At 37.0% G+C, this 21,774-nt stretch overlaps 1 protein-coding gene across 3 annotated transcripts in view; it reads right to left on the bottom strand.

The window, feature by feature from the left end:
- LOC150078876 (uncharacterized) overlaps positions 1-20,124 on the bottom strand; it is a 203,973-nt gene extending 183,849 nt beyond the window's left edge. For all 3 annotated transcript variants that reach the window (XM_090382404.1, XM_090382406.1, XM_090382405.1), the window contains exon 1: positions 19,965-20,124. The gene's annotated coding sequence lies outside the window, so the exon portion shown is untranslated. The remainder of the gene's footprint in view (positions 1-19,964) is intronic.
- Positions 20,125-21,774: the final 1,650 nt, after the last annotated feature.

The raw sequence follows: 21,774 nt of genomic DNA, 5'->3' as shown, positions 1-21,774 counted from the left end.
GACATAAGCATAGGTAAATCAAAATTGAGAGTAGGAATGTGCTATAGGCCTAATGACTCTGATGAGTATAATAAGATACTGTACAGGGAAATAGAGTGGGCCAGTAAATCAGAGAGTCTTATAATGGGGGATTTTAATTTCCCAGATATTGACTGGAATTTGTGGGTTGGTCACTCACACACTAGCAAGGCTTTTGTGGATTTATTGGATGATTGTTTTCTACACCAGCATGTTCGGGAGGCAACTAGAGGGAGTAATACTCTTGATCAGATTATCAGTAGTGATTCTTCATGCATTAGGAATCTGCAGATAATTGAACCACTGGGTGGCAGTGATCACAGTGTGCTGAAGTGGGATTTACTCAAGGAGGTAACTACCATCAGAGGTAAAGGGAAGGGTTTTTGCTTTCGTAAAGGAGACTATGCTGGTCTGAGACAGTATTTAAATTCTATACAGTGGGACCAACTGATGATGTTACCAACAGCAAATTCAAAATGGGAAGCATTCAAGGAACTAATCTTGGAAGCTACCAGGCTTTACATACCAACCAAGAAATATTGTTCAAGGTTCAGGCCTAAATGGTTGTCAGATGAACTAATGAGACATATGGCAGAGAAGAAAAATGCATGGGATACATACAAATTAATGGGTGACGTGGAAGCTTATGATAGATATAAGTTGGTCTGTAACCAAGTCACAAAGGAGATTAGGCAGGCAAAGGCAGATTATGAGAAATCCTTGGCAAAGGATGCAAAGAAAAACAGAAAAGAGTTCTTTACCTATTTAAACTCAAGAAGGAAAGGGATGAATCAGATTGGTCCACTGGATGTTGATGGTTCAACAGTTGAGGATCCAGCTCAGGTGGCTAACAATCTAAACGAGTATTTTGCATCTACATTCACACATGAGGAGTTATTCAGGAAGGGGAATGTCGTAGGTGAAGTAAACATTGGCAGTGAGCTAGATGATTTTCTAATAACTGAGAGGAAAGTGGAGGAGAAATTGTTGAGGATAAACATAAAAAAGGCACCCGGGGTGGATGGGATCTATCCAGTTATATTAAAGGAGGCAGCAAAGGAAGTAAGCAAACCCCTAGCCATAATTATGAGAGCTTCTTTGGACTCAGGGGAGGTACCCATGGACTGGAGATGTGCAAATGTAACCCCAATTCACAAAGGAGGATCAAAGGCTGACACAAGTAATTATAGACCTGTTAGTTTAACTTCGGTTCCAGGAAAATTAATGGAGGCACTGGTTAAAGAAGCACTGCAGGATCATCTGGACAAGAATTCAGTTATAGCTCAGACACAGCATGGGTTTGTTAAGGGCAGGTCTTGTCTGACCAATTTGATTGGATACTATGATGTAGTCACAAAAGAACTGGATGCAGGGAATAACTTTGATATTATATATTTGGATCTTAGAAAGGCTTTTGATACTGTTGCGCATGGAAGACTGCTGCACAAATTGGAGAAGTGTGGCATTCGAGGCAAATTGCTGCTATGGATAAAGGGATGGTTGAGTGGCAGAAGACAGAGAGTGGTAATCAATGGACACTGCTCAACGTGGACTAATGTTATTAGTGGAGTTCCTCAGGGTTCAGTGTTGGGTCCATTGTTGTTTTCTGTATTTATAAATGATATTGATGATGGTGTATCAGGCTTAATGTCCAAGTTTGCAGACGATACAAAGGTTGGCAGGGTTGTTAAGGACACTACTGATACTATGCTGCTGCAACAGGATCTGGAAAGGTTGAGCAGATGGGCTGAGAGGTGGCAAATGAAGTTTAACATTGACAAATGTAAAGTACTACATATGGGAAACAGTAACCCCAGATCAACGTATCAACTCTGTGGTACTACGCTGACAGTGGTAGAGAATGAAAAGGACCTGGGGGTAATTGTGCAGGCAGATATGAAGTTCTCTGAGCAGTGCAGACGAGCTGCAAGAGTAGCTCATGGTGTCTTGTCAATGATATACAGGAATTTTTCTAGCAGGGACAGGGATGTGATTATTCCCTTGTATAAGGCATTGGTCAGGCCACACCTTGAGTACTGTATACAGGTCTGGAGGCCTCATTTCAAGAAGGATGTAGAGCTGCTGGAACGAGTACAGAGAAGGGCAACAAGATTAGTGAATGGAACAAAGGGTTGCTCTTACGAAGAAAGGCTTAAGTTTTGCAAATTACAGAGCCTGGAGACTAGGCATCGCCGAGGTGATCTGATAGAGGTGTACAAGGCTTTGAATGGCTTGAGCATGCTCAATGCCGATGGAATTCTTCCTCTTGCTCAGAATAATCACCTGAGAGGGCATAAATTCAAATTGAGGAAGGACGGATGTCGGATAGATGTGCGGAAATTCGCCTTTAGCCAGCGGGCAGTTGGTTTGTGGAATAGACTTCCATCGCTTGTTGTTGAAGTTGATAGCCTAAACAAATTTAAGGCTCAGCTGGACAGGTATTTCGAACGAATTGAGGGGTGAAATGGGAGTAGTGGTTGTTTTTTTTTTTTTTTCTTTGGCTGATGCTGAATAAGCTTGCTTTCTTGCATCATATGCCTCTACTAATGCTAATGCTAATGCTAATTTGTCAAAAAATATATTATACAATGATTAATGATCTAATTAACTCAATCTCCTTACAGTAAATCTGGAAGAAAATTGTCACTTCCTATCTTGTAAAATATAAACTACCTATTAAGAGAGAAAAAAACTAACATAACACTAAAAATTTTTTTTACAAGTACACTAAATACAATAGAGCTAATCTGTAAAGTATGCTTTCGATATAAATTAAAATGAGTTGCAACACAAGAGTTTCATGCTCAGAAATTACTTTTTAAAAAAAAAGGGTAAACTGCAGCCATTATCAATCAACTTCAGGATGGAAGCCTTCTCAACGATTCATGTTGAGGGAAATGGACCATAATCTGCCGATCCAGTGTGGGTTGGAAAATTGGCCATATTTAGCAATCAGGGGCTTGAACCCTGGTGTACTCAAAGAGCAAGTGCTACTGCACTCCCACTCCTAACCACTCGGCTATGGAGGCCATTCTAGTTTATGAACTATCTAGTTAACATAACTTAATCTCTCTCATACAGTGAAAATCTGGAGGAGAATTTTTAAATAACAATGCTAGAAACAGTAATTTTAAGCACTTTTTTTTTTTTTTTATTGCCTATTTCATCTTTAGGATTACGCTTGTAAATTGGAGAAATACACCTATGATCTTTGAAAACTTCCCGAGCCTGGTGATGCTATCATAATAGATAAAGGTTTGTTGATTTGTCTTTCTATGCCTCTTAATACTATTAATATAATCAGATAATTATCTTTAGCTCCTGGTGTCTAATTCAAATTTACACATGATAATTTCACTGTAGTACAATGATGAAATTGCTATTCCACCTAGGGGGTGATCTTATAAATTTCTGGGCCTAGACAAAAATATCTACACATGGGCTCCTAGATAAAACATCTGTATATGCCCCAGTGAGAACCTGTACTTTTCAAAAAACAATGCTAGAAATATTAATTTTAAAAGCGGGTGGTTGGTAGGTGGAGCAGACTTCCATCCCTTGTCGTGGAAGTTGATAGCCTAAATAAGTTTAAGGCTCAGCTGGACAGGTATTTCGAACGAACAGAGGGGTGAAGTGGAAGTGGTTATTTTTTATTTATTTATTTTACTTTTTTTTTTTTTTTTTGGCTGATGCTGCATAAGCTTGCTTTCTTGCATCAAATGCCTCTACTAATGCTAATGCTGTGGCAAATGCAGATGTAACAGAACAGACTGAGAGTTGTCACAGGCACCACTACTAAATAATGGGCTCTAGACAACTGTCTAACTGGTCTAAACAAGTTTGGTCCATGGTAGCAAATCTAGTGATGTCACCAGGTCCACCACCACTACATGGATGCCCCAAGGCATGATCTAATATGGTTGTTAGAAAGTTGATAGCCCATTCAAAAACTTCACAGTTAAACTTCTGTTCCAATCCATTTTCATTAATCAGACAACTGTTAATTCCCAAATGCTATTATCTGGACCAGCAGAACTATTAAGTGCAAAAACATAATTCATATATGAATGAAAATTTTATTTAGTTTATTGCTATCTGTTTAGGGTCATAAATGATATTACCCAAGAAATCTTTCAGCAGACAAATATGGCTTGGTCCCTTCCTGTAGTGTTCTGTGAAGAACTTTTTATTGTTATTCTTAGCTCTCTACATGTCTTTTCACATCTTCTTTAGTATATCAAACTCTCTAATCAACTCTATACTTATAATAATCAAGAGATACTAAACATTATGACAAGTATAAGCATTCTTTACACAAATAATAATTTTGAATGGATTGGGCAAGCTCAATGCTGATGGCATTCTTCCTCTTGTTCCTCTTGCTTAGACAACACACAAAGGGAATAAATTCAAATTTAGGAAAGATGTTTGCAGAACAGATGGGTGAAAGTTTGCTTCAGCCAGCAAGCAGTTGACTGTTTGGAACAAACTTCCGTCTGTTATTGTGGAAGTAGGTAGTTCGAATAAATTCAAGGAAGAACGAAACAAACTATTGGAGGGAATGGACAGATAATGTGGGAAGTTTTTTTTTTGGCTGATGCTGTATAAGCTTGCTTTCTTGCATCATTTATCACTACTGATAACTGTTCACGTTATACTTGGCACAAAGACCAGAATATTTTACAACACATAATTGATAAAATTTTAAAATATTATTATAATCACATTTTGTGATCACATGAATTTGAACTGCGGTTAACTCAGACATGTGAATTACCATAATTATGTGCTAGCCACTCAGTTACATCAGGAGTACGATGCTCATAAGCTCTTTGGCCATCCATCTGTCTTGAACAAATACTATCTAAGGAAAAACAAGATCAGAAACTTCTAGAATTACACTCGAGAAGAATTACACGTTAACATTTGTGCATCTTAGATTTCCCAACTGTTTTCATTGCATAGTCTTGGTTAAAGAAAACATTTTCATGCAGACAATATTTGGTAGTGTTTATATTCTCTGATCTTCTTCAGTGTAAAAATTTAATTTTAAAACAACCCTCCATAACAAAAAAAAAATTGTTTTAAAATTGTTTACATACAGTGCAGATGGTTTGCAGTGCCAAAAAAAGAAAACAGCAAGTCAACAACTGATTACTGTATTTGTTTATGTTCGCCATTTTGAAGTGAATTCTGTACTGATATCACAGATTATACCCTTGTTTTACATTTATTTTATTTTAAATTAAAAACCCCTCACTATGGCTCCTAAAGTTAATTAACCTCATACAGAGAAGAAAAGAAGAATAACATTAAAGCTTATTGACAAACTTGATATAAAGGGCTCACATCTGGTGAGTATGGGATTGGCACACCCAGGGCCCTGAGCTGGATATCATCATTCTTCTCTTTCTTGGTGATTCCCTTCCACTTCTGACTCTCTCTCTCTCTCGGGGTAATTCAGAAAATTTTTTTTTTTTTTTTTTGGCTGGTGCAGCATAAGCCTCGGCCTACCTTGCACCACATGGCAATAATAATAATAATAATAACAATAATCCAAACTATTACATTAGGGTCACCCAGAAATTTAATTCATATACCCATGTGTACTGTGTCTGTAAATTGTGTGTGTTCTCTGGTCGATTTGCCTGCTTTGCTGGACAAAAATTCCCAATTTCTGGGGAAAAACCTTGCTATCTATGCCTGAAACCAACTAACTCAGCCATGGAGTGAAAAAAGCCCATAAAAGTTCCTCGCAACATCGACAGGATTTGAGCCCAGACCTTTTCCAACCAGTCTGGGGAGGATGGTGACGATACCACTGTGCTACCCATGCAGACTAAACTTGATATAATAAAGAAAATAGAACGGGGTGTAAGCATGAGTGCATTAATGGTAGAATATAATACTGGATCATCAACATGTTTATGTTTTTTTATGTGCAGTTGATAAAATTGCATTCTTAATCTCTATTTCTTATTTAGCCTCATTATTTCTACATTAAATTCATTAAAAATAAAACTTTCGAGATAAAGAATCCCCAAAGTGCGGTTATTCTGAAAGTGTACTGTATATTTAGACTTCTGTAAAGCTTTTGATATTGTAGTAGTAGTAGTAGTGGCATGTGATGCAAGAAAGCAAGTGTATGAGCTTATGCAGGATCAGCCAAAAAAAAAAAAATTACAAAACAATCCCCTCTAAATATTTGTCCAGTTCCTCCTTAAATTTATTTAACCTATCAACTTTCACAACAACAGATGAAATTTTGTTCCAGCAATTAACCACCAGCTGTCTAAAGGCAAATTTCCGCACATCTATTCTACATCTGTCCTTCCTCAATTTCAATTTATGCCCCCTTAGGTTAGTAATCTGAAAAAGTGGAAGAATTCCATCGGAATTCAGCGTGCTCAACCCATTCAAGGCCTTATACACCTCAACCAGATCACCTTGCAGGTGCCTGGTCTCCAGCTGCTGCAATTTGCAGAACTTAAGCCTCTCCTGGTAAGAGGATCCCTTCATTCCCCTCACCAATCTTGTTGCCTTCTTTGTACACGCTCAAGCAAATCTACATCCTTCCTAAAATGAGGCCTTCAGATCGGCACGCAATACTCAAGGCGTGGCCTGACCATTGCCTTATACAGAGGGACAATCACCTCCTTTTCCCTGATAGCAAAATTCCTGTATATCACTGACAACACCCCATGACTTGCCGTGGCAGCCTGTCTGCACTGTTCAGAAAACTTCATATCTGACTGCACAATTACTCCCAGATCTTTTTCATTTTCTACCACCTTAAGTGTAGTACCACACAGTTGGTACGTTTCTCTGGGGTTACTTCTACCCATATGCAGTACTTTGCATTTTTCAATGTTAAACTTCAGTTGCCCATCTGCCCAAATTTTCTAGATCCTGTTGCAGTAACAGACTGCCATTACTGTCATTAACAACCCTGCCAACCTTTGTATAATCTGCAAACTTCGATACTAAGCCTGATATACCTTCATCAATATCATTGATAAATATACAAAACAACAGTGGATCCAACACTGAACCCTGTGGGACTCCACTAATAACATTAGTCCACGAAGAGCATCACCCACTGATTACCACCCTCTGTCTTCTCCCACTCAACCATCCTTTTATCCATTGTAGCAAATTACCCTTAATACCATTCTGCTCCAATTTGTACAGTAGTCTTCCATGCACAACAGTGTCAAAAGCTTTCCTGAAATCCAAGTATATGTTATCAAAATTATTTTTTGCATCCAGTTCCTTTGTAACCACATCATAATATCCTATCAAATTTGTCAGACAAAACTTTCCCTTAACAAACCCATGATGTGTCTGAATTATTGCTGCAGTCTTGTCTAGATGATCCTGCAATGCATCATTAACCAGTGACTCCATTATTTTACCTGGAACAGAAGTTAAACTAACTGGTTTGTAATTACTCGTGTCACCCTTTGATCCCCCCCCTTCTGTGAATTGGGAAACATTTGCACATCTCCAGTCCGTGGGGACCTTCACTGAGTCCAAGGATGCTCTCATAATTATGGCTAAGGGTTTACTTACTTCCTTTGCCGCCTCCTTTAATATAACGATAGATCCCATCCACCCCAGGTGCCTTTCTTATGTTTAACTTCAACAATTTCTCCTCCACTTTGTTCTCAGTTATTACAAAATCATTAAGCACCCTGTTACAATTTCATAACCTTGTGGCATTTTCAAACCTTAATAACTCCTCATGTGTGAATATAGATGCAAATTACTCATTCAGTTTGTTTGCTATCTGAGCAGGATCATCAACCTTTGTGACTTGATTACAGACTAGCTTATATATATATCACAGGCTTCTGTGTCGCCTGATAATTTATATGCATCCCATGCATTTTTCTTCTCTGCCACGAGTCTCATTAGTTCATTTGACAACCATTTAGGCCTAAACTTTGAACAATATTTCTTAATAGGTATGAAACGTTTAGTAGTTTCCACTATTAATTCCTTGAATGCTTCCCACTCAGAATTTGCTGTTGGTAATGACATCATTTGGTCCCACTGTACAGAATTTAAAAACTGTCCAAGACCAATGTAGTTACCTTTACGGAAGCAAAATCCCCTTCCTTTACCCCTGATGGTAATTATATCTTTAAGTAAATCCACATCAGTACACTGTGATCACTGCCACCTAATGGTTCCTTTATCTGCAAATTCTTAATACACGAATGATCACTGCTGATAACCAGATCAAGAGTATTACCCTCTCTGGTTGCCTCTCGAACATGCTACTGCAGAAAACAATCCAATAAATCGACAAAAGTCTTAGTAGTGTGCAAATGACCAACCCATAAGTTCCAGTCTATATCTGGGAAGTTAAAATCCCCCATTATAAAACATTCTGATTTACTAGCCCACTCTATTTCTCTGTACAATTGTTCATTGTACTCATTTGAGTCATTAGGCCTATAACACACTCCTACTCTTATTTTTTGCTTTCGCAGTGCTTATGTCACACCAAACTGATTCAACAGTGCACCGTTCATCTATATCAACTGGATGCACTTCTTTTGATTGTATGTTTTTCTTAATTAACAGCATAACACCTCCTCCCTTCCTATCCTGTCTATCTTTTCTGTACACATTGTACTCCCCAAATTCCAGTTCTGCATTCTTTATATCTGTGTGACACCATGTCTCTGCTATCCCCTTGTCCCTCATGAAAGGCTATTATATGAAGTGGAAGTTGAAATTACCAGTGAGATCCTGTGCTTGGTTACAAGCTAGCTAAAAGACAAAAGGCTGTCATAACTGGTCAGTCATCAGGGTGGACTAATGTAACAATTGAAAGCCCCCCTCAGGATTCAGTGTTGGGAACCCCTCCTATTTCTAATTTTTATAAATGATACTGACAAGGGTATCCAAGCTATCAAAGTTTGCTGATGGTTTAAAGGGGAAGGACGACTAGCAATTCAGGCCAGGCCATGTTGCTTCAAAAAGAATTGGTTGCATATATCTTCTGAAAAATGTAAACTAAAGTTTAATATGTACTTCTAAAGGAAGTGATTACCCCATTGTATGAGGAAATCATTAAGCTGCATCTTGAGTACTGAATACAGGTCTGGAAATCTCATTTTAAGACAGATACAGATCTCTTGGAATAGGTGCTGTGAACTTTTACTACAAAAGAACTTCAAGTCCTGCAAAATGCAGTGCTTAGAAACTATAGCACTTGTGAGAAGACCTGCTTGAAATGTTTAAGGCTTCAAATGGATTGAGTAAACTTAATGATAGTATTCTTACTCTTACTCTTTCTCACACAACACACACACACACAAAGGGACAAACTTAAATTGAAAAAGGATGCCTGCAGGATAAACATGCTAAAATTTACTTTCAACAAGTTACTGAATTGTTGAACAAACTACCATCTGGTGCTGTGAAAGTGGGTAGATTCAATAAATTTATAGAAGAATTAGACATATTATTAGTTCAGGAATCACTTATATGTTAGGGGTAGAGGAGCTAAAAGTGGTTCAGATGAAAAATACTTGTGTGTTCATTCAATCTGACATTAAATTTTCCATGCAAACAGGCAACACAGAAAGCATGTGGTGTCCTGTCCATGACTTATCAGACCTTTGCAATAGGAAAAAGGATGTCATTATCCCTCTATACAAGATGGTGGTTAGTCCGCAACTGAAATATTGTATTTCAATACAATATTTCAGTTGCGGTCTGGAGACAGTACCTAAAACAAATGACACAGAACTTCTGTAGAGGGTTCAAAGAAGGGCAACTTGATTAGTGATAAATGCAAATTGATGCACATATACAGAATGGCTTAGGTGTGGACTCCAAAGTTTGACAACTAGACATCTAAAGGGAAATCAAATTGAAATTTATAAGGCACTATGCGGTTGAGTGTGGAGTAAAATGAATGAGGAAGGTTTGTTCTCCCTCATATGTGAAACAAGAGCCAGAAATGTCAAATTATAAAATCTCGGGGAACAACTGCTTATAGTGTTCAACTATAGGCAGCAGCAGTGCTTTTTGGGATGGTACGCAATGGTACGGTGTACCGTCACCTTTATTAACAGTGATGTGTGACATTTGGATGCAAGGCACCCTGAAATTTGTAATATTCCGTAAATTTTTTTCACGTGTTTACCTACTATTCAAATAAGCTTAAAATTATTTAACTAAATTTGCATTTTTTACTGTCGATTGTTAAGATATTTACTATATAAAACTGTATAACCATTTTTATAATTCTAAATTACTCAGCTGTTTAACGAAGTCCTTTTATAGCAAATTATTTTTAATTTCCCTTGAAGTTACATTTAAATAGTTTCCACTGAGCGAAGAAAATTTTTATATAGCGAACGGATTGGGAGAGAATTAACTCGGTATGGACTGTTTGCATTTCCAGCCTTCAGGCAATTTAGGCAATTAGTGCTGCCGAACGAATTAACTAAAGGGATTACCATTCTACAACTTAGTGGTACCTGGTAAAACCTATCCGACCACCTGTCCCACATACGGAGAAGCTGCGCTGGTGGAGAGTGAGCAGTTTAAGGGGTATTCCCAATGGGTTCTGGTCCACCTTTACTGCAGTGGTGTTCAACCTTTTCCCACACAGTGGCCATATTCAAAAGAAATTCAGATTTCTTTAGTGCATTACATTTTCCATATCTTGTTGCATGTAAAGTAAAATTTAAAATATTCAAAAATTTTATTAAGTACAATACACAATTGCATTTACTGAACAAAACATTTAACGAGAAAATTTTTTTTGATAATTAACAAAATTTAAAATGCTGTTTTAGTTCACTTTCCTTGCGGGCAGTAGGTTGGACACCTCTGTGAATCAACTGTAAGCACCCCGTTCGAGAATTAGAAAAATGATTTTCTTTTACCCCTACAAATAATCATCTGTTGTTTTGCAGAAGTGCGTTATCCACATTTTTCAATAAACTTTCCCTATCTCTGTTTACATGGTCACAGTACCTGAATATCCAAAAGGCACCGTCATTTTGGACAGTTTCAAAAAAAAAAAAAAAATTCAAATTTAAGAACTAGTGACAATACCAATGACGAGAGAAGGAAACCAAGGACAATGAAGGTATTAATTCTTCTAGACGTGGATTGTTGGCATTTGGTGAAAATGAAGTTAGAAAACTGTCAATTAGGTTACAGTTAAATGCAATTCGGGGATTTCGGAGATACCTAATTGATAAGAAGGTTTCAGAAGAATTGAAGCATTTGATGAAAGCTCTGAGCACGATACAAATTTCATCGAGTGAATGTGAACGAGGATTTTCACAAATGAATCCGATTGCCAGCACTTCGTTGATGACAAAAACAGTTTCATCACTACTGTTTCTTAAAACTGTAGGCCCACCGCTAACCCGCTTCAATCCACCAAAATAAGTCGATTCATGGCTGCTTCGGAAACGTCATTCAGCAACCAACGCACAAAGAGGAACAAAAGAAGTCGGCACAGGGTGTCCGATGAGAACTTAATGAAAATTTGGAATATTCTACAAAAACTTTAATATGAAATTATTTTTACTTATGTTATTATTTTTTACTTATTTTACTCACATTTTTTTATATACTTGAATAATAAATTTATGCTTAATAAACTGTGTTAATATACTTAATTTGTTGTTCTTATTCTAAAAACATTACTACTAAAGTAACAATATCAGGAAAAAAACATTTTAGAGTACTTTTCATATCCTTTTAATTTCCAATTTTTCCTGATAGTAAAGAATGAGTACCATCACCTATTTTTTTACAAAAAAGCACTGGGCAGCAGGTTATTGAACACTGAAATAATTTGTCTACCAATGTGGTTTGGCTAAGTTCAAAGCAGAATTTGATGGTTACTTTACATGAATGAGAATAATATGAATATTCCATTTTATTATTTTTTGGCTGATTCCAAAGAAGATTGCTTCCTTTCATCATTTTACCTTACTAATATCAATCCAAACATGGTACCCAAAGCCTTTGGGTCAATCCTGCAGAGGTGGCAATTATACCAGATTGGCATGTGTTGGGTATTTCTGACCATCCTCTCACACTCATAGCTCACATTCATCCTCTAAGTCTAATTTTAGATGTGCAGGTGTTCCCAACAATGGCATCAGTCTTGACTAGCCTGTTCATTGCTTGGTACAAAATATTGCTAAACTGCACACCAGTTGGTATTATGTGATGAAGTAGAGAAAGGCACATATAAGGCACTGCTAGACTGATACCAGAAACTTTTCTTCCTCAAACATGCTGCCTCATGATCAGTAGAGAAACTGAGTTGGTGCTCTACCTCTAGCAGCAATCCAATTCCTCTATTCTTAAATCCAATTTGACAATGGAACTGTGATATGCTGAACAAACTTTCTTCTTAATGTACTGTTATAGCATGATATTTTTTATATTATACTGTACTTTTATATATTTATTTCATATTACTGTTTTTTGTTTATTTTCATTAGTACTGAATACTGTACATAGTAAAATCTCTTATGCAGTTGCCATTGGTTTTTTCCCTGCAGCATATTCTGCTGCTAAAGTGTACAGTTTCAAATGAATTAAAAAAAGAAAAATTTTCACATTGTGATACTCTAAACACTGATCTAAGGTTTTCTTTTTTTATTTAAAAACAATAAAATGGATGTAGCATTTACCATGTTCTAAAGAAGCCATTCACATAAGCTGAATTTTAACAGATAATGTAATTAATGCAACAGAACCAAGACAGGGACCTGTCATAGGCTCTGGTAAATGGACAGCAGACAATTATCTAACCTTATCTAACCTGACTAGGCTCCCTTGGACACCCTAGTCACCATCAGGTCTCAAATACAAGGTGTGGCAATAAAAGTATCTGAAATGGTGTCACTGAGGTTATTTGAGGAGCTTAAAAATAAAGGGAAGAGATACGTTGCACTTCAAACTATGTCCAAAAGATGGTGGTACAGAGATTGTCCAGTAGGCTAAAGGTTACAAGTAACAAACAGTTTTGTTAGTAGCGTTAATGTTCCATGTCACAATTTTACAATGAGCAATGAATGAATATCAAATTTTGCTTTAACTGGAAAAACCTATAAAAAAAAAAAATGTATGAAATATTAAAAACTGTTTCTGGTGATGAAACATTAAGTCATAACAGTGCACTTGAATGATATAGGTGGTTTAAAGACAGATGTAAGAATTTTCACAATGACCCGAGAACCATCCATCAACCTCTCGAAGTGAGGACAGAGTTGCAGAAATTCTGCATGAAGATTTATGGAAAAGGAAAGTCTGTGCAAAATTTGTGCCTCACAGAGGAGCAGAAGCAACAAAGAGTATCATCATGTGAAGACTTCACCAAGACAATTCTAATTTCTTCAACTGAACTGTCACTGGAGATGAGTGTTGGGTGTTTCGAGTATGACCATGAGACTAAGCATCAGAGCATGCAGTAGGCTTAAAAACCATCATCAGGACCAAAAACGTTTTGTTTACAAAGTCCAGGATCAAGACAATGCAGACATGTTTTTTGACAAACAGTGTGATTCACAAGGAATTTGTACCTGAAGGGGGAAAGAGTCAATGCTGTATTCAATGTACAGTTGCCTCAAAGACTATTGAAGCACATTTCCCAGATGATGAAACATCTGGGAAATGTGCTTCCCAGATGTTTTTGTTGCATGACAATGCTCCCACCTATTCTGCACTTGAGGCATTTATAACAAAACGTGGCACTATACAGATCAAGATCAACCATCCATTCTACTCTCCCAATCTAGCACCAGCAGACTTCTTCCTCTTTCTCAAGGTGAAAACTGCCATCAAAGGAAAGAGATTCAGGTTGTTGAGGACAAAGAAAAACACAATGTCTAAACTGAACACTCTCTTTGGGTACCTTCCTGACTCTTTTCAGAAGCTTTTAAAACAATGCAATAAGTGCATTCAATTAGGTAGTGATTACTTTGAATAAAAATAAAACCATTTTTGAGCTCCTTCAAACTTTGTGTTCTTTTTATTACACCAGTCCAGGAACTTGGGTCAGAAAACTGCTCGCTTGGGGGTTTTCACAGACTAATAGATTAACAGTAGCTACAGGCAGAGGTGGAAATGATTCTTGCACTGCTTCTATTGGAATGAGCAGCAGCTCAGAAGACAGTTGCTGAGGGTCATGAAACAAGTAAATACATGGGCTGTGAGTAACTAAGAGTAAGAACAAGTGCATGTATACTTGTATGTACACCAATTTTACGAGTATAGTAAATAAATTTGATGAATTTGAAGTGCTGGTTAAGACATCCAAGGTGGATATTGTTGGGATATCAGAGACGTGGTGAAATCCCTTTATATCTTCTGCTCAGATATAAGGGATGCAGAATTGAAATTTTGGGAGTACATGTACAGAAAGGATAGGAAGAGAGAAGGGGTTAAGCAATTAGTTAAGAAACACATAAAATCTAAGGAAGTGCATCCAGTTGACATAGATGGACAGTGCAATGTTGAGTCAGTTTGGTGTGACATAAGCACTGGGAAAGCAAAAATGAGGGTAGGAGTTTGTTATAGGCCTAATGTCTCTCATGAGTACAATGAACAATTATACAGAGGAATAGAGTGGGCCAGTAAATCAGTGTCTTATAATGGGGGATTTTAACTTCCCAGATATAGACTGGAAATTGTGGGTTGGTCACTCGCACACTAGCAAGGCTTTTGTGGATTTATTGGATGATTGTTTTCTACAGCCTTGTTGCCTCTGTTAGAGAGGCAACAAGGCATAACAATCTTGATCTGATTATCAGCAGTGATTATTCATGCATTAAGAATTTACAGATAAAGAAACCACTAGGTAGCAGTGATCACAGTGTACTGATGTGGTATTTACTTAAATATGTAATTACCATTAGGGGTAAAGGGAAGGGTTTTTGCTTTTGTAAAAGGCAACTACAGTGGTCTCAGAGATTTTTTAGGTTCTATACAGTGAGACCAACTGATGATGTTACCAACAGCAAATTCTAAATGAGAAGCATTCAAGGAAGTAATTTTGGAAGTTAATAGGCTTTTTGTTAATGAGACTAGTAGCAGAGAAGAAAAATGCATGGGATGCACATAAATTGTCAGGCGACACAGAAACCTATGGTAGATAGTGTTGTTGTTATTTTGGGTTTTTAGGAGCATTAGCAACTAAGGCCATATTGCTTATAGTGGGTGGTGGTGCATGGCCGTTCTTAGTTGGTGGAGCGATTTGTCTGGTTAATTCCGATAACGAACGAGACTCTAGCCTACTAAATAGGGGACCGATCACTGAAGTCGGTCCGTCTTCTTAGAGGGACAAGCGGCGTTTAGCCGCACGAGACAGAGCAATAACAGGTCTGTGATGCCCTTAGATGTCCGGGGCCGCACGCGCGCTACACTGAAGGAATCAGCGTGCTCATCGCTGTCCGGAAGGACTGCGTAACCCCATCAACCTCCTTCGTGATGGGGATAGGGGCTTGTAATTGTTCCCCTTGAACGAGGAATTCCCAGTAAGCACGAGTCATAAGCTCGTGTTGATTACGTCCCTGCCCTTTGTACACACCGCCCGTCGCTACTACCGATTGAATGATTTAGTGAGGTCTTCGGACTGGCGCTCGGAGCGGCCACCGTGTTGCGCCGGCGTGCTGGAAAGATGACCAAACTTGATCATTTAGAGGAAGTAAAAGTCGTAACAAGGTTTCCGTAGGTGAACCTGCGGAAGGATCATTTTGGAGGTTGATAGCCTAAATAAGTTTAAGGCTCAGCTGGACAGGTATTTTGAACGAACAGAGGGGTGAAGTGGAAGTGGGGTTTTTTTTTTTTTTTTGGCTGATGCTGCATAAGCTTGCTTTCTTGCATCAAATGCCTCTACTAATGCTAATGCTCCAGGATATGCGGTGGTCATTCCCTGACCTTTCTTTCATCCTCCGTATTTGGTGGTGACGGGCTCGAACCCCGGTCTAATCAAGAAGCGTGTGCTACGCACTACTGCTCCTTCCCACCTGGCTACGGAGGCACCTATGGTAGATACAATAAGTCTGTAATCAAGTCACAAAGGAGGTTAGGCAGTGAAGGCATATTATGAAAAATCTTTGGCAAAGGATGCAAAGAAAAGTAGCAAAGACTTCTTTACTCATATAAACTCTAAAAGGAAGGGGATGAATCAGATTGGTCCACTTAACACAGATGATTCGACTACTGATGATCCTGTTCAAGTAGCTGATAAACTGAATGAGTATTTTGCATCTGCATTCACACATGGAGTTATTCAAGGAGAGGGCCAAATATTTATCAAACTAACAGGGAGTTAAATGATTTTGTAATAACAGAGCAAAGTGGAGGAGAAATTGTTGAAGTTAAACATAAGAAAGGCACCTGGGATGGATGGGATCTATCCAGTTATATTAAAGGAGGCAGCAAAGGAAGTTTTGTTGGTTTTTTTGTTTTTTAGGAGCATTAGCAACTAAGGCCATATTGCTCCAGAAATATGCGGTAGTCATTCCTCGACCTTTCCGCATCCTCCGTATTAGGTGGTCACGGACTCGAACCCCGGTCTAATCAAGAAGTGTGTGCTACGCACTGTTGCTCCTGCCCACCTGGCTACGGAGGCGCCAGCAAAGGAAGTAAGCAAACCCTTAGCCATAATTATGAGAACATCCTTGGACTTGGGGGAAGTCCCCATGGACTGGAGATGTTCAAATGTATCTCCAATTTACAGAGGGAGGATCAAAGGGTGACACGAGTAATTACAGACCTGTTAGTTTGACATCTGTTCCAGGGAAAATAATGGCGTCACTGGTTAAAGAAGCATTGCAAGATCATTTAGACAAGACAGCAGTAATAATTCAGACACAGCATGGGTTTGTCAAGGGGAAGTCTTGTCTGACCAATCTGATTGGATACTATGATGTGGTCACAAAGGAATCGGATGCAAAAAATAATTTTGATATCATATACAGTACTTGGATTTCAGGAAAGCTTTTGATACTATTGCACATGGAAGGCTACTGCACAAATTGAAGCAGTATGGCATTAAGGGCAAGTTGGTACAATGGATAAAAGGATGGTTGAGTGGGAGAAGACAGAGTGGTGATCAATGGGTACTGCTCTACGTGGACTAATGTTATTAGTAGTGTCCCTCAGCGTTCGGTGTTGGGCCCATTGTTGTTTTGTATATTTATCAATGATACTGATGAAGGTATATCAAGCTTAATGTCAAAGTTTGCAGATGATACAGAGATTGGCAGGGTTGTTAATAACAGTAAACTATGGTGTAAATACACCATAGTTTACCCATAAGTTTAACTATATATGTAATGTTAATGATGTAACAGCATCATTTAGATTTTATCTCATATTTTGGCTACCTTCACAACGAGATACCAGGTATTGCACTACTTCAAATAAATAATGCTTCTCTAGTAGAGGAGACTACTGTTATTTATTCTCAGTGGGCACCACCACCCACCAGATGCTTTTCGGAGCTTGTTGGCTCACTCATCAGTGGGCAGGCAGGTACCCTGGTATTATGCCTTGAGCATTTAGTCTTCAAATATTATCATTATCTTCACCATTTGGCATCTCTCATATCGTGGAATTAACTTCGCAATCATGATGGCATGTCTGCATTACCAGGGTACCTTGTCCGCCCACTGAGTGAACCAACACGCTCCGAAACATGTTTGGGTGGTGGTGCCCGCTGAGAATAAATAACAGTAGTCTCCTCTACTAGAGAAGCATTATTTATGTGAAGTAGTGCAATACCTGGTATCTCGTTGTGAAGGTAGCCACAATATGAGATAAAATCTAAACGATGCCATAACACTATGTGTGTAGTTAAACTTATGGGTAAACTATGGTGCATTTATGTCGATAATATATATTTCATCTATGTAAACTACTCAGATAATGCCGTTTATACATTCTTGAATTATATTCAATCTTTAGTATATTTTAAATAATTTCAGTGTAGAGAAAGTTCTTTCATTACTTAAGCTAGAATGAGGATGATTCATATGCTGACAATAAATTTCATAACTTGAAAACAGTGATGCTATTATATTTTCATAAATGTATTTTAAAAATTCTAGCAGTGTATTTTTTTTTTTTATAATTTACAAATGGTACTGTTAATTAATCAATTAATTTTAATGGTTAACTGATTATTCAATAGACATTTATTCAATATGTATCACATTTTCAATATTTAAGTGAAAAACAGCACGCAGATTTTTGGAAGATGTTAATCAGCTCAACTTTTCCACTCCCTGCAATTTCTGTTTGGCTCCCTCCTCCTTCAACCATTACTGCCACTGTACAAAGATTAAAAAATATTCAAATCATTAAATGGGTAGTAGTACCATACTTGGATAGTATCACCATTCATAGAATATCTAAACAATATGGGGGTATAAAATAAAATGAAAAAATACAAATTCACTCCCCAAAGCAAACTGCAGTATCACACAAGCATAACTGGAATGGTTGAGGAGAGTCAGCCAGAGAACAAACAGTTTATAAATTTATTCATAAACAAAAACTGCCAGTGCCAGCAAACTCTAGGCTTAGTAAATGAAGAGTTTATAAAATTAATAACAGTAAATTATTAATAACTTAAGTATAATATAAATAAAGTAAATTAGAAATCTATTTTTGATTTCTAACCACCAAACTATTCTTCAAAATTATGACATATATACAGGAAGGAATGAAAAGCTAGTGGAGCCACAGCCCTGTACTTGGGATTTCTCTGAAAGTGAGAAATTAATAAAAATTATATAAAAAGATATAAATTAATAAGGATCTTGGAAAGTGATGCCATATTTCATTTTTTGGGTACACCTTGTCGCAGGCGTAGCCGAAGAATGGAGCGATTGTCCAGTCAAGTTCTGTGATTGAGGTGTTTTCTTTGTATTCAAGTTTTTTTGTTTTTTTGTTTGTTATTTGGTTTTTAGGAGCATTAGCAACTAAGGCCATATTGCTCCGTTGTATTCAAGTAGTCATTTTTGTTTAGTGAAAAAGGTTGCGTTTTTACCCAACTTCGAGAGAGATTCAAGCAAAAAACCAGTTGTTGGCCACAGCTAGGACTGCCTTCTTTCTCACCTAAGTATGGAGGTGTACCCATAATCTGGAGTATAACCGAAAGTTATATAAAAGGAAAAATTTCATTAAATTTATATCAAGAAGAGGGGATAACAACTAAGGAACCTGCCCACATGCAAGGATAGAAAGGTGACACACGATATCTTACTATTGCATATCACGATATTTTGATGATGCAAGTTTATATGAAAAGCCGGGGAGGTGAGGGGTAATTTTAAATTCTGATTATTTTCCCCTTGGTTATTGAAATAGGTCATGCAACACTGGCTATGACTCTTTTACGACCTATGACTCTCTTAAACATAGTTTCTAAATGATCGTTTTAACAATAATGGGTTGAGAAAAATTCAGAAAATCAATGAAAAGGATTGGATAAGATAAATTTTACCACTTTATTTACCCATTCCTTTTAATACTTTTCCCAATCCTTCAAAGCTCAGGGCCACACTGTTTCTCAGACATTGTGCCTCATAATTCAAATGAAGTCTTAAGGAGTAATGATGGGAAACAATTAAATGTCCCAAATATTGCTACTTACAAATGCTGTATAATACGTCGTTACACATATGACGACGGTTTATACCGAAATAAAACCATGAGCGGGAAGAGTATCATGCTACTGTTCATCTCACAGGGAGATAAAAAAAAAAAAAAATTAATTTTATACATCGCTCCACAATCAAATTCCTCTAGTTAGTCTCTTGGTAAATGTACTGATAAGCAAGTAAGATCATTATATTACTCGTTTACCAATTAGACAGTAGTTGCCTATCAATTAAGCAAGTAATACAGCCATAAAATGTCTAATATCCAAATCTTACATTAGGTGTCAGCTATTTAGAAACCTATGGTGCACATTTCTGATGCATGGCATTGCTTGGTGAGTAACCAAGTCCAATTTCGAGTTAAACACGATTTAGTCATCCTTCAATGCACACGCCACGATTAATGTAATAATAATACGTTGAACTAAGCTTTTTTTTTTTTTTTTTTTTCACGTTTATAGTCAACAATTTAATTAGAATGGGTTCTAAAATAACATAAAAAGCACGTCATCAAGCTACCTTCCCACCAAACCTGAGTTTCCGTTTCAGATGGCAATGACATGCCCTCTATCGTTCATACATGTTACCGCAATATTAATTATGAGTCATGCAACTGTGTTTTCGGCAATACAAAGTAATTTTTATAGACATACCCTGTGAAACAATGCAATACAAAGTGTGATCTGGATGTAAAAAATATTCCTCTCTTTATGTGAGAAATTTTACTAATTCGGTATGATTTTAAGATAGTTTTAAAAAGCCGAACAAAACTGGCAGATTTCCCAACACGCTTTTATCATGCCGGTGGAATTTGCGTACATTATGCATTTACGATAAACAAAATACCAGCATTTTGTTTTCGAATAAACAGATGGAATAAAAAGCACAGAAGAGAGAGAGATGTAAATCGACAATTAAAGAATGATAACGGCAGGTTACCTTTAACCTTCGTTTTAAGGTAAGGATTTCTTTTTCTTTTTATTTTTTATCCCCCAAAATGTGAAATGCACCGGAAAAAATTAACGGTTTACTTAACATATTTATGCAATATTATATAAAAATTGCTTCCTAAATAACTACAGAGATATAAAGCATTCTTATTACATAAAATTGTCTGGCAGGAAAAAAAATAAATAAATAAAATTAGTAAAATGAAAGGCCAGTCAAACGAGACGGTTGGGACGACGAACCAGGTATTGCTGGAAAAGTAGTTATATCCGATTTATAACCACAATAAAAGTTTGAGAATATTTTTATGCCCCTTTCTTTTGGGGCATAAAAAAATTAAAAATTTTCGTAATGTGTAATCTTATGACAGAAATTCCGGCTGATTGCTGAACGTTATACTTTAACGGCTCGAGGCTGTCAAGCAGAACAAAGCAAATTAATGAAAAGCGTCCTCTTGAGAGTGTAATTGTATTACAGTACAACCGCAATTTTTTTCTGCCCCTAAATTTTTTAGAATACTGTATATGTATTTATTAAAATTTACACCCATGACCGTTAAGAATTTATTTTTATATTAGAAGAGAATACTGTGCGCAAATAGCAAAATTTTTCTGTAGGCATATGTTATAATTACTCACTTTCTACATATGAGGCACAATTTGGAGGGAGGAAGACATTAAAGAAAGAAAAAACAGGTAAAAATGAGGGAGGAGCATGAAATTTAAACAACAACTAAAAAAAAGCATATCTTTTATCTATTACTATTATTTTTATCGTTTTAGTTTTATAAATGCAGGTTAATTCATGGTTATGCTACTGGTGACTAGTTCCAGTCGAAGCCATGTAAAGGAGGGAGAGGTGGTTGGGCTAGGATGCCAAACACGCGTTCACCGGAACAGAATGGAAAGTAGTAGTTTTTAAAGTTGCTATAACATAGTTATAATAAATCATAGGAGCACCCAAAACTAACTGTCTTTTGGCCTCGAGTTATGATTATATTATTTAATTTAGTATTATCCTTTTTTAAACCTATTTATTTTAAACCTATTATTTTATTTATTTATTATTTATTTTTTTTTTTTCGATTTTAGGTTTATGGGAACAAAAGCTCATACACTCGTGTGATATAACTGTAAAT

The sequence above is a fragment of the Mastigoproctus giganteus genome, chromosome 10 (genome assembly GCF_048544385.1).
Source record: "Mastigoproctus giganteus isolate SK-2022 chromosome 10, ASM4854438v1, whole genome shotgun sequence".
Lineage (NCBI taxonomy): Eukaryota > Metazoa > Arthropoda > Arachnida > Uropygi > Thelyphonidae > Mastigoproctus > Mastigoproctus giganteus.
The sequence above is the reverse complement of the archived record's forward strand: the minus strand, read 5'-3'. Positions and strand labels throughout refer to the sequence as shown.